We start from the raw sequence: 9445 nt of genomic DNA, 5'->3' as shown, positions 1-9445 counted from the left end.
ATTACCCCACTCTTCATTGTAATGGTGTCTGAATTTACAAAGACACCAGATGTGCTTTGTACCTTCATATGATTCGCTTTTATGAGATTTGTTAGCTTAATAGGATGTAAATCACTGTTCACGTTCTTGTGCAATGTTTATTGACCTTTTGTTCGAACAATAACAACAGGCGGTGACAGTGATTAATGTTTATTTGACAGAGGAACAGGCTTTCTAACATTTGTACAGCATAACCAGGGAAATAGACCTGAGAGGAGATTTTATTGCATGCAGGGAACCAAACTGGAACAGTGAGAACAGAAATGGAATCAGCAACCTATAATAGACCGTTAAACTCTCGCACACATTCAGTAATAACTCTTGTTGGCTCAGTGATTCGCTAACAGCAGCTCCTGGAGCCTGTCGTGTGAAATGCCACCCCTCGTCCTCTGTGCAAATTCAGCAAATGTAATGTCAGGATTTATTTGAACTTCAAAATGTGTCCTCTGCAACACTAATTAGGTTTCTAGGTGTGTTTCTTTAACCAAAACGATGCAAGATTCATACATTTATGTTAAGATAAAAGATTAAATTCTGGGTAAAATAAAGAAACAACTCTAGTCAACAGACAAACAGCCTGCTGGAGGCGTTAATGAGGTTAGATCTTCTGTAAAGCTTTGTGTTAATTAAACCATCTTACTTAATGAGTTTTAATACATCTAATTGTATGTTATCCAAATTCAGATCTTATTTTTACTCATTTAATGTAGTTGCAGCTACATTCAAAAGTCAATTTTCTAAAGCAGTTTATGACGGTTAATAGGTAACTGACCACTTCAATGAACTTTAGTCGGTCAGTCCATTCAGTTCCACCTACTGGCAGACCGCTGGAAGTGCAGAGAAACTTATTTAAAACAGCAGCTGGGAAACAGCGAGAAATACCTTGCATCTCAAACATACTGTCAGATCCTAACAGTGCAAAACTTATTAGTAACATCAAGTAACAACTGAGGGCTAATAATTATGAAAAATTTAAAGTATTGATTTCATGATGAGTAGAAATTGTCAATAATCTACTAACTTAGTTTAGATTAGTTGTATAGTTAGTATCTTTTTATTTTATGTAGCTTAAGCACAGTATAGCGACACCTACAGGGAAGGTAGAAGTGAGATTTGGATGATACTTGGGCCATGCTGAAGCTTTTAACTCAAATAGTAGGTGATTAGCAGCAGGCTCCTGCAGAATCGGGGGACAACTTTGGAAATAAGTCGACTATTTCACACAGATCAGTTGGAGCAGGGATACATGCAGGATCCAGGACTGGAGAGGAACCTGTTTAAGGCGCTGTAGTTGTTAAAGTGAGGATGATGATGTAGCTAAAGGGGGTGAAGATGCTGCTGTAACCTAATTTGCTGGCAGAGCTCCAGGAAAATATTTGATAGCTGGAGGCTCAAAAGAACCTGTTTTAGTGTGGGAGTCTGTTTATGGTGATCTTCTAATGACAAATTGTTCTAATTATGAACCTAATTATGTGTATATATCATTGAATTTAGTGATGTCTCCTTTTTTAGAAACTTTTTCTTTAGCACCAGAGGCTATATATACGCAACATATTTTTATATCATAAAGTTAAAGAGTGGGAAAGTAAGGAGGGCTGCAAAATGGACAGACCAGGGAGTTGGGAACACAGCTACATTTTTCATTGAACTGAACAAAATTTGAAAATGACACAATTTGAGGACACTTTATGTGGTTTTAACACAATACACACTTGTCATACACATATTACAAAGTCTAAGCACATGCTGTCCTCCTTAGTGAACATGGGAAAAACTCACTGAAGAAAAAGGTTAACTTTTTTGTCATTGGTCTAAAGAGACCACGGAAACACTCACTTTCTTGTGCAAGGACCATTGAAGACTCAATTCATGACTACAGATGGTCGGTCATAGAATAAAGGAGAGGTAAAGAAGATGAATTAACATTTAAAACATGTTCAAGCTAGTTTAGCACAAATCATCAAGTACAAGGCCAAAAATTTAATTTAGCAATAGGAGATTAAATTCCTTCACTCAAAATCCTACACCGAGACTTTTATTCTGCTTGAGCTGAAATAAATCCAGTTATGATGTTAATACACTTCAATCACCCCCTTTCTCTTCTTGGCATTGTGTATCATTATTTAATCGATCCAACAGAGACAAGCGGAGCGATGGTGGCGAATGAAATGGATGAAATGAATTAAAAAGATGCAACACAGGTGGCCTCACGGATGGGAACCAGTTCAGAGTTGGCTGCAGGGACGACCCAGATGGTGCATATTTCAAATTAAAGTCAAGTTTAATCATACTATCAAAAACCTCTGCGACATAGAAAATCTAGCTTTGTTCTGGCATTTATCAATTTTAGAACAGGCAGCTAACTGTGCAAAAAAAACCTTCATTTTGAAGTAAAACAAACTCTGGGTTAAGATTTTGTTGATGTACGTTTTGTTGGACTTTCTATAAGAGTTGCTGCCTTTTTAATGTTTTGATGCACTTTTATTACTATTTTTTTATTTGTTTAATTTATTCGCAGCTTAAAATAAACATGTCATAAATTAGTGCTTGTTTGCAGGGGTTTGATTGATTTATTAAGCAAGAACTGTTAATCACTTCAAAGAGAGGCTGCGAGCTGCAGGGGTCTCCTGATCTTGGGGATGAGCCCGGTGAGCCGATTCATAATCCTTTCATGCTGGGAACAATTTTCTCAGTCAGGATGATGCTTGTTGGCATACAGTCTGCTTACTGGTTCTTTAGTGCATGTTTTTTCCCCACGATAAATTGGCCGTCTGGCTGGCTGGCATCAGCCTGACTCACACAGCCTGCATGTCAGATGAAACCTCTCATGTAGAATTTCAGCTCTTCTCCTGGAACCGGATCATTTGATTCCATTCACTAACTAAGCCTGCAAATGGCTCCGCACTTGCACTGCGTTCCATTTGTACCATAAAGTGGGAATTTCCAAGCGCCAACCAATGGTGGCTTTGAACATGAGTGATATGGCTCACTGACTAGGGCACCACTCCAATTGAGGGCGGCACGTGTGAGGGCTGTTTAAAGACAAAGGATGGTACACTCCAGTTCTACACTATTTCTAATAATCAAAAGTTCCTGAATTTGTATTTTTTCCAAAGCCACAACAAATGGCAAATCCCATTCTTTATTTAAACTGCTACTAGAATAACTCGGGTGCGACGGTGTTCCGATTTGAGCTCCAGCTGCTGAGACTAATCAAACACAGCAAAAAATATTAAACCTCTAAGGGCATAACCTGTCAAATGGGCAAAATACCAACATTTGGGTACAAAATGAGGATGCAAAGTGGTGAAAGAGGAGGATTGATTAAATTGGGTGACCACTGTAAGCTATTTATTGTTGACTGAAACACACAATGTGCAAACATAGGCAACTTGACTCAAATTCTGTCGTATTTCTTTGGAAAAAACTGAAACATAATCAATCATCCATCCATCCATCCATTTTCTGTTCACCCTTGTCCCTAATGGGGTCGGGAGGGTTGCTGGTGCCTATCTCCAGCTACGTTCCGGGCGAGAGGCGGGGTACACCCTGGACAGGTCGCCAGTCTGTCGCAGACATAATCAATCAATCAATCAAATTTTATTTGTATAGCACATTTCAGCAGCAAGACATTTCAAAGTGCTTTACATCATTACAAACACAGAATCACAATGCAATATAGAATCAATCATTAAGTCAAGTTACATCAATAAATTTGTAATTGATTACATTTCATTTACTGTTTCTCCTCGTTTGGTTCTGGTTCTGGGGATGCAGAGCAGACCAGAACCAGAAGACCTGAGAGGTCTGGAAGGTTGATACAATAAAAGCAGATCTTTAATGTATTGTGGTGCTAAGCCGTTCAGTGATTTATAAACTAACAGCAGTATTTTAAAGTCTATTTTTTGAGCTATAGGGAGCCAGTGGAGGGACTTTAAAACTGGTGTTATGTGCTCTATCTTCCTGGTTTTAGTGAGAACGCGAGCAGCAGCATTCTGGATCAGCTGCAGCTGTTTGATTGATTTGTTGGACAGACCTGTGAAGACGCTGTTGCAATAATCAATACGACTAAAGATGAACGCGTGGATGAGTTTCTCTAGATCTGGCTGAGACATTAGTCCTTTAATCCTGGAAATGTTCTTCAGGTGATAGAAGGCCGACTTTGTAACTGTCTTTATGTGGCTCTGGAGGTTCAGGTCAGAGTCCATTACTACTCCCAGGTTTCGGGCCTGATCGCTGGTTTTCAGTTGTAATAACTGAAGCTGTGCATTGACTCTAGATCTATAACTCTAGATCGTTCCTCTTTAGGTCCAAAAATAATAACTTCAGTTTTGTTTCTGTTCAGCTGGAGAAAGTTTTGGCACATCCACACATTTATCTGTTCTAAGCATCTGTTCAGTGATTGGATGGGCTCTGAGTCACCTGGTGACATCGTAATGTAGAGCTGTGTGTCATCTGCATAGTTATGGTAGCTAATATTATTTCTTGTTATAACCTGAGCTAGTGGGAGCATATAAATATTGAATAAGAGGGCCCCTAGGATTGAACCTTGGGGTACCCCACATGTGACCTTTGACCTCTTTGATGAAAAGTTTTCAATTGAAACAAAGAAATCCCTGTTCTTTATGTAGGATTCAAACCAGTTTAGCACTGGACCGGAGAGTCCGACCCAACTCTCCAGTCGATTCAGTAATATATCATGGTCAACAGTGTCAAAAGCTGCACTGAGGTCCAACAGAACCAGCACTGTGGTTCTGCCACAGTCCGTATTTATATGGATGTCATTAAACACTGTTACGAGGGCGGTCTCTGTGCTGTGGTGAGCACGAAAACCAGACTGGAAGGAGTCAAAGAGGTTGGTTATAGTTAGGAAGCTAGTTAATTGTTTGCACACAGCTTTTTCAATAACTTTGCTGATGAATGGGAGGTTGGAGATCAGCCTGTAATACTGCATTAGTGATTTGTCCAGATTGTTCTTTTTTATAAGTGGTTTGATTACTGCTGTTTTCAAAGCCTGGAGGAAAACGCCTGATGAGAGCGATGAGTTTACTATTTGGATCAGATCAGTAGCAATAACAGGCAGGACTTTCTTAAAGAATGAATGTAAATGGAGCAAAATACAAAGTTTACATGAAATAACATTATTACATAAAATAGTGACATTTTATTGTTTTATTTAGGGGAAAAACTGAATTATTACGCTGGCATGAATAAATATGCTAATTATTGGCAAAAGGGAGACTAATTTATGTGTGCTCCCTTGTAAACTCTAAAATACATTTTACATGTAGTGACGCATTGGTGGCTGCCTAATGATTGCCTTGTTTACAGGCGGGCCGCCAAATCAATCTATTTTTTAGGATTTCATTCAACCTTGGGCAAGCCTTGAAATAACAAATAACGCGAACGAAATGGGAGCCGGTTCCCATCTTTTCGGAACCGGCGGCGAGCGTCTGCTCCGTTTCGAGCGACACACCCGTGGTGCAGTTCCCCCTGTGATCAGCAGGTGGAGATGCAGCAGCGCTGCTGCTCCATGAGGAGGTGTTGCTCAAACGTCTCCACTTTGTCCATGATCCTGACGTATTTCCTGGGGCTTGTACCGACCACTCAGTGGTACACCGGAGGGGTATCATGACTATTTATCATCAGCAGTTGTCCTTTTCGCCTTCTTCCGTCGTTTCGCCGTGTCGTCGTCGGATTTAACGCCGCAGTGTGAGACAATAAGCCGCAGGATCGAGCAGGATGTAAAAGGAAGCTGGTAAGTTGAGCCGTTGGTAAGTTTACCGTTTGCTTTAGCTTGTTGTGTTTGATTTGTTCTGGTCGGGCTGCCGACTTTCACCGAGCCAGCTGCCCCCAGTTACGCCGGAACCCTGACACTTAGGAGCAGGCAACGGATTATTGACTACGCTGTTGTCAGTTTGTGGTGTTCTCCCAAAAGGAGAGGGGGGGGGAATCACACACATAAACGGAGGCTACGTCGACTACGCCGCGTCCGGTTTCTGTGGTTGTTCGTGTGGACGGTAGGAAAACTGCTGCTTCCGATCCGCGCTGCTAAATCGGTTTGTGTCCCTAAAAAAACAATTGTGAAACGATCGTCAGAAGTAGATAAGAGGAGGGAGGAAAGAGGGGTAAAAAAAAAAAGGGGGGAGGCACATGTGAGAAGGAGCAGCGTGGCGTCAAGTTTGCGTTGATCACTGAGCGCTACAGTTTCAGACATATTTGTCAAGCGGAGGAGTCATCATCTCCATCCTCATCATCATCGGATCAGCTCCAGCCGCAGCTCCGAGCCAAACTGTGACTCCGTGTTGTTGTGGCGAACTGGAGGACTGAGGTGAGTCAACCCCACGGAGAACTCGCGGCAGGGGGCGAGAAATCCAAACCCTGCAATTTAATCTGGTAAATATTGATATTTTGAGCGTTTCGGGGCCAGATCGAGAGAGAGAGAGAAGTTTGGCTCTTCCCATTTTGTGCTGCTGTTTGGCTCAGCTCTCAGCAGACTTTTGTTGGTACTCCGTGTGTATTTTTCGGGGGACAGCGTGATTCTTCTTTCAGGGAACTTTATAAAGTAACGAAGATAAATCTGGTTGTTTTAAATCCACAGGGGAGGAGGTTAAGGCATTAGTTTCTGGTGATTTCTTTCTCTTGATACGAGGTGTTAGGGTTGTTGCTGTATTGGTACATTATGAGAAGTGATCTCCTGTTGTGTTTATGTCTTGTACTATAATTTCAAACATTTTCAGCTGGTGGTCATTATGGATAATCACAGAAAACTGTGAAACCCACTGACATGCAGTAGGTAAAAACAAACACAAAAATTCACATAATGAAGTATTTATCCCAGAAACCATGAAGCCTCTCAGTACAGGACAAAAACAGGTCGCAGTATTTACATATAAATATGAACGAGGGATTGTTTCCGCTAAGAGCTGAACCCTGTGTCTTTGAGAGTTTTATTAACTCTTGTTATAAAAAGGAGAGCGATGTCACATGAGCAGCGTTTCCACCAGAGCTCTTGCTGTTCACAGGCAGCCACAAAATGTAGAACTCTGCATCGGAACCACACATCCTCCTCCCATTTTCTCCAGATGACCTTCACATTTCAGCAGCCAAAGTGAGACTCAGAGTTGCAGCAATTTGTTGATGTCCATCAGACACGTTGCTCTATTTTACCTGGTGATTAACTGTTGCATATTGAAAATACTAACAAGTAAAGAAAAACTCTAACAGGAAAAATAAGCAATTCGATTTTGGTGCGCCAAGTTCTTCTTATGCTGTAACATTACTGTATTTAAGTTATAATAGTGTTATCTCTATCATTTTTAAAAATTATTTTAATGCATTGATTTAAGCGAAAATAAATGTAGGAAAGCTTTTTTTAAAGTGTGTATTGCTCAGATTTAGTTTTTTCTGTTTTCCTCTTTATATAATTTACAAAGCTTGCTAAGTAGCTGGGCTGTCTGCTCCGGCAGTCAGCCTGCAGTCTGCTGCTCACATAGCTCAACAACTGTGGTTTTAAAACCGCGTTACTATTGTTCTTTCGTTTAAACACCTAGACTGTTGTTGTGCATCCAAACTTGTCCCTGTTGTTACAAGCAAGGAAAACATGTGGGAGACTTGGGTTTTTGTTTCCAACATTTAAATAGTTTTTTTTTTTTTTCCCGGTATATAAAATATATCGGTTTGAAATAATACAAATATTTAAAACTTTTTTTAGACAGCAAGCAGTCTTTATTGGTATCTTCAATAAAGACTGTTGCATTTGTGCCTTCTGATGTTTAAAAATAAAGTTCAGTCTGAAATGTTGGCGCTGTTTTACCGTCTAGTTCTTCTCCTCATGTCTTCAGTTCTTGTTGCACTCAGTCAGCATTCCCCAAGCCCCTGCAGCCTCTCCGTTTAAAAGGAATCCCATCGAAAACTCGTCTTATCGTCGTCTTTAATCAGGCATGTTTGACAAAAAGGAGTAGAGCTGCTGTTACTCTTCTTAGAAATGATGTGACTGTTGCAGATGACGTCTTTGCCCTCCGGGGACTTTCTCCAACAAAGATACAAACAAGCATCTTCTTCTGGGCTGTGCTCCTGTCACTTCTGATAACGCCTTACTGGAAGTCATTTGGTTCCAGACCTGCTGCCTTCCAGCGTCTACAAGCTTTTTATGTCCTATTCCGCTCGGGCTTTTCTGACGCAGTCTGAGAACGATTGCTTAGCGACGGTGATCTTCGGTTTCAGAATCAGCTTTATTGTTAGGCAGGAAGTTTATAAAGTTACACATTAAGACTTCCAAAGGTCAAGATTATTTTTTATGGGATGCAGGAGAAAATGCATCCTCATGGCTAAGAGTTTTCTTAGCCATGAGGATGGGTTAGGGTTACCTGCTGCTGTGCACTGCTGGTCAGTTGTACACTTACCCTTTACTCATATAAAATACAAATTTGGTTGTTTAAAATTATTTGTGGTAAAAAAGAAACAATTACAGTCATGAAATGGAAATTAAGAGCCATCCATCCTTCTTATTTAGGAAACTTTGTTTTAAAATTACATTTACTTTATTCCATGTATTTCCCTAAAATGTATGTTATAAAAAATATAACTAGAGCTGTGCCATATTAGGAAAGCATGCAATTGAGACACAACTATAAAAAAATTGTTGTATTGATATGAGTTGCCACCAACCGTTTCTTCACTTGTCATACCCTTTGCCATCATTGCAGAGGAAGAGAAAGGAACTCCTCAGTCTGCTCTGCTGTAGCAGCAGGAAGTTCCATCTGAGTAAACGGACCCATTATTAGCATTTATTGGACTTTAAATCATTAACCTGGTCTTTTACATTTTCGGTTTTGCACACCTTAATTTGGTGCTTATGATAGTTATTCAATAAACTATGCGGCTTAAATAATGACTAGTATTTTTTAAGCACAGACTCATTTTAGCAGCAGTAATATCAGTTGATCCTTTCTGTTTTTAATCAAATCAGTGAGATCGTGCTGTGTGTTTTCCTTAAAATGTTTGTGTGCATTCTGTGAGACGGAAGATTTTTTTTTTTTTACTTTAATTGAAACTGGAAGCTGAATTTTCACATTTAATTGGAACTAATTAAGGATTTTTCAGATAATAGGGGCTCCTCTGGTTACGTAACACCTGCAATGCTAATTATAAAGTGACTTGCTGTGAATAAATAAATTGCTCATTTGTATGTTGGTCCAATAAACAAACCAGAAATTTTGCATAGGCTAATATGCGCTGTCCTTGTTATATTCATTCATGTATTATATTCATAATTCAGCCCTTGGCTACACTCGCAGCCTATTATCTCTAAAACACTCTGGAGAGTTTTTGACTGCGGAGAACGTAGTTCGTGTGTGTCTCAGTGAGCGGGCCGACAGTAATTGCGGACTTAGAATAACTTGTT

The 9445-nt window shown here is 40.1% G+C and overlaps 1 protein-coding gene across 3 annotated transcripts in view; it reads left to right on the top strand.

Annotated features, from left to right (window-relative positions):
* The first annotated feature begins 5610 nt into the window (after positions 1 to 5610).
* The window catches only part of furina (furin (paired basic amino acid cleaving enzyme) a), a 93070-nt gene continuing 89235 nt past the window's right edge, over positions 5611 to 9445 (top strand). The window contains exon 1 of one of the 3 annotated variants that reach the window (XM_028013954.1): positions 5611 to 5797. The gene's annotated coding sequence lies outside the window, so the exon portion shown is untranslated. Of the gene's footprint in view, positions 5798 to 6162; positions 6371 to 6416; positions 6436 to 9445 lie in introns of those variants that run through there. The other 2 variants (XM_028013955.1, XM_028013958.1) reach the window with 2 other exon arrangements.

Source organism: Xiphophorus couchianus, chromosome 4, assembly GCF_001444195.1.
Source record: "Xiphophorus couchianus chromosome 4, X_couchianus-1.0, whole genome shotgun sequence".
In the NCBI taxonomy this organism is placed as follows: Eukaryota; Metazoa; Chordata; class Actinopteri; order Cyprinodontiformes; family Poeciliidae; genus Xiphophorus; species Xiphophorus couchianus.
Note: the sequence above shows the minus strand (reverse complement) of the source record. Positions and strands in the feature narration are given on the sequence as shown.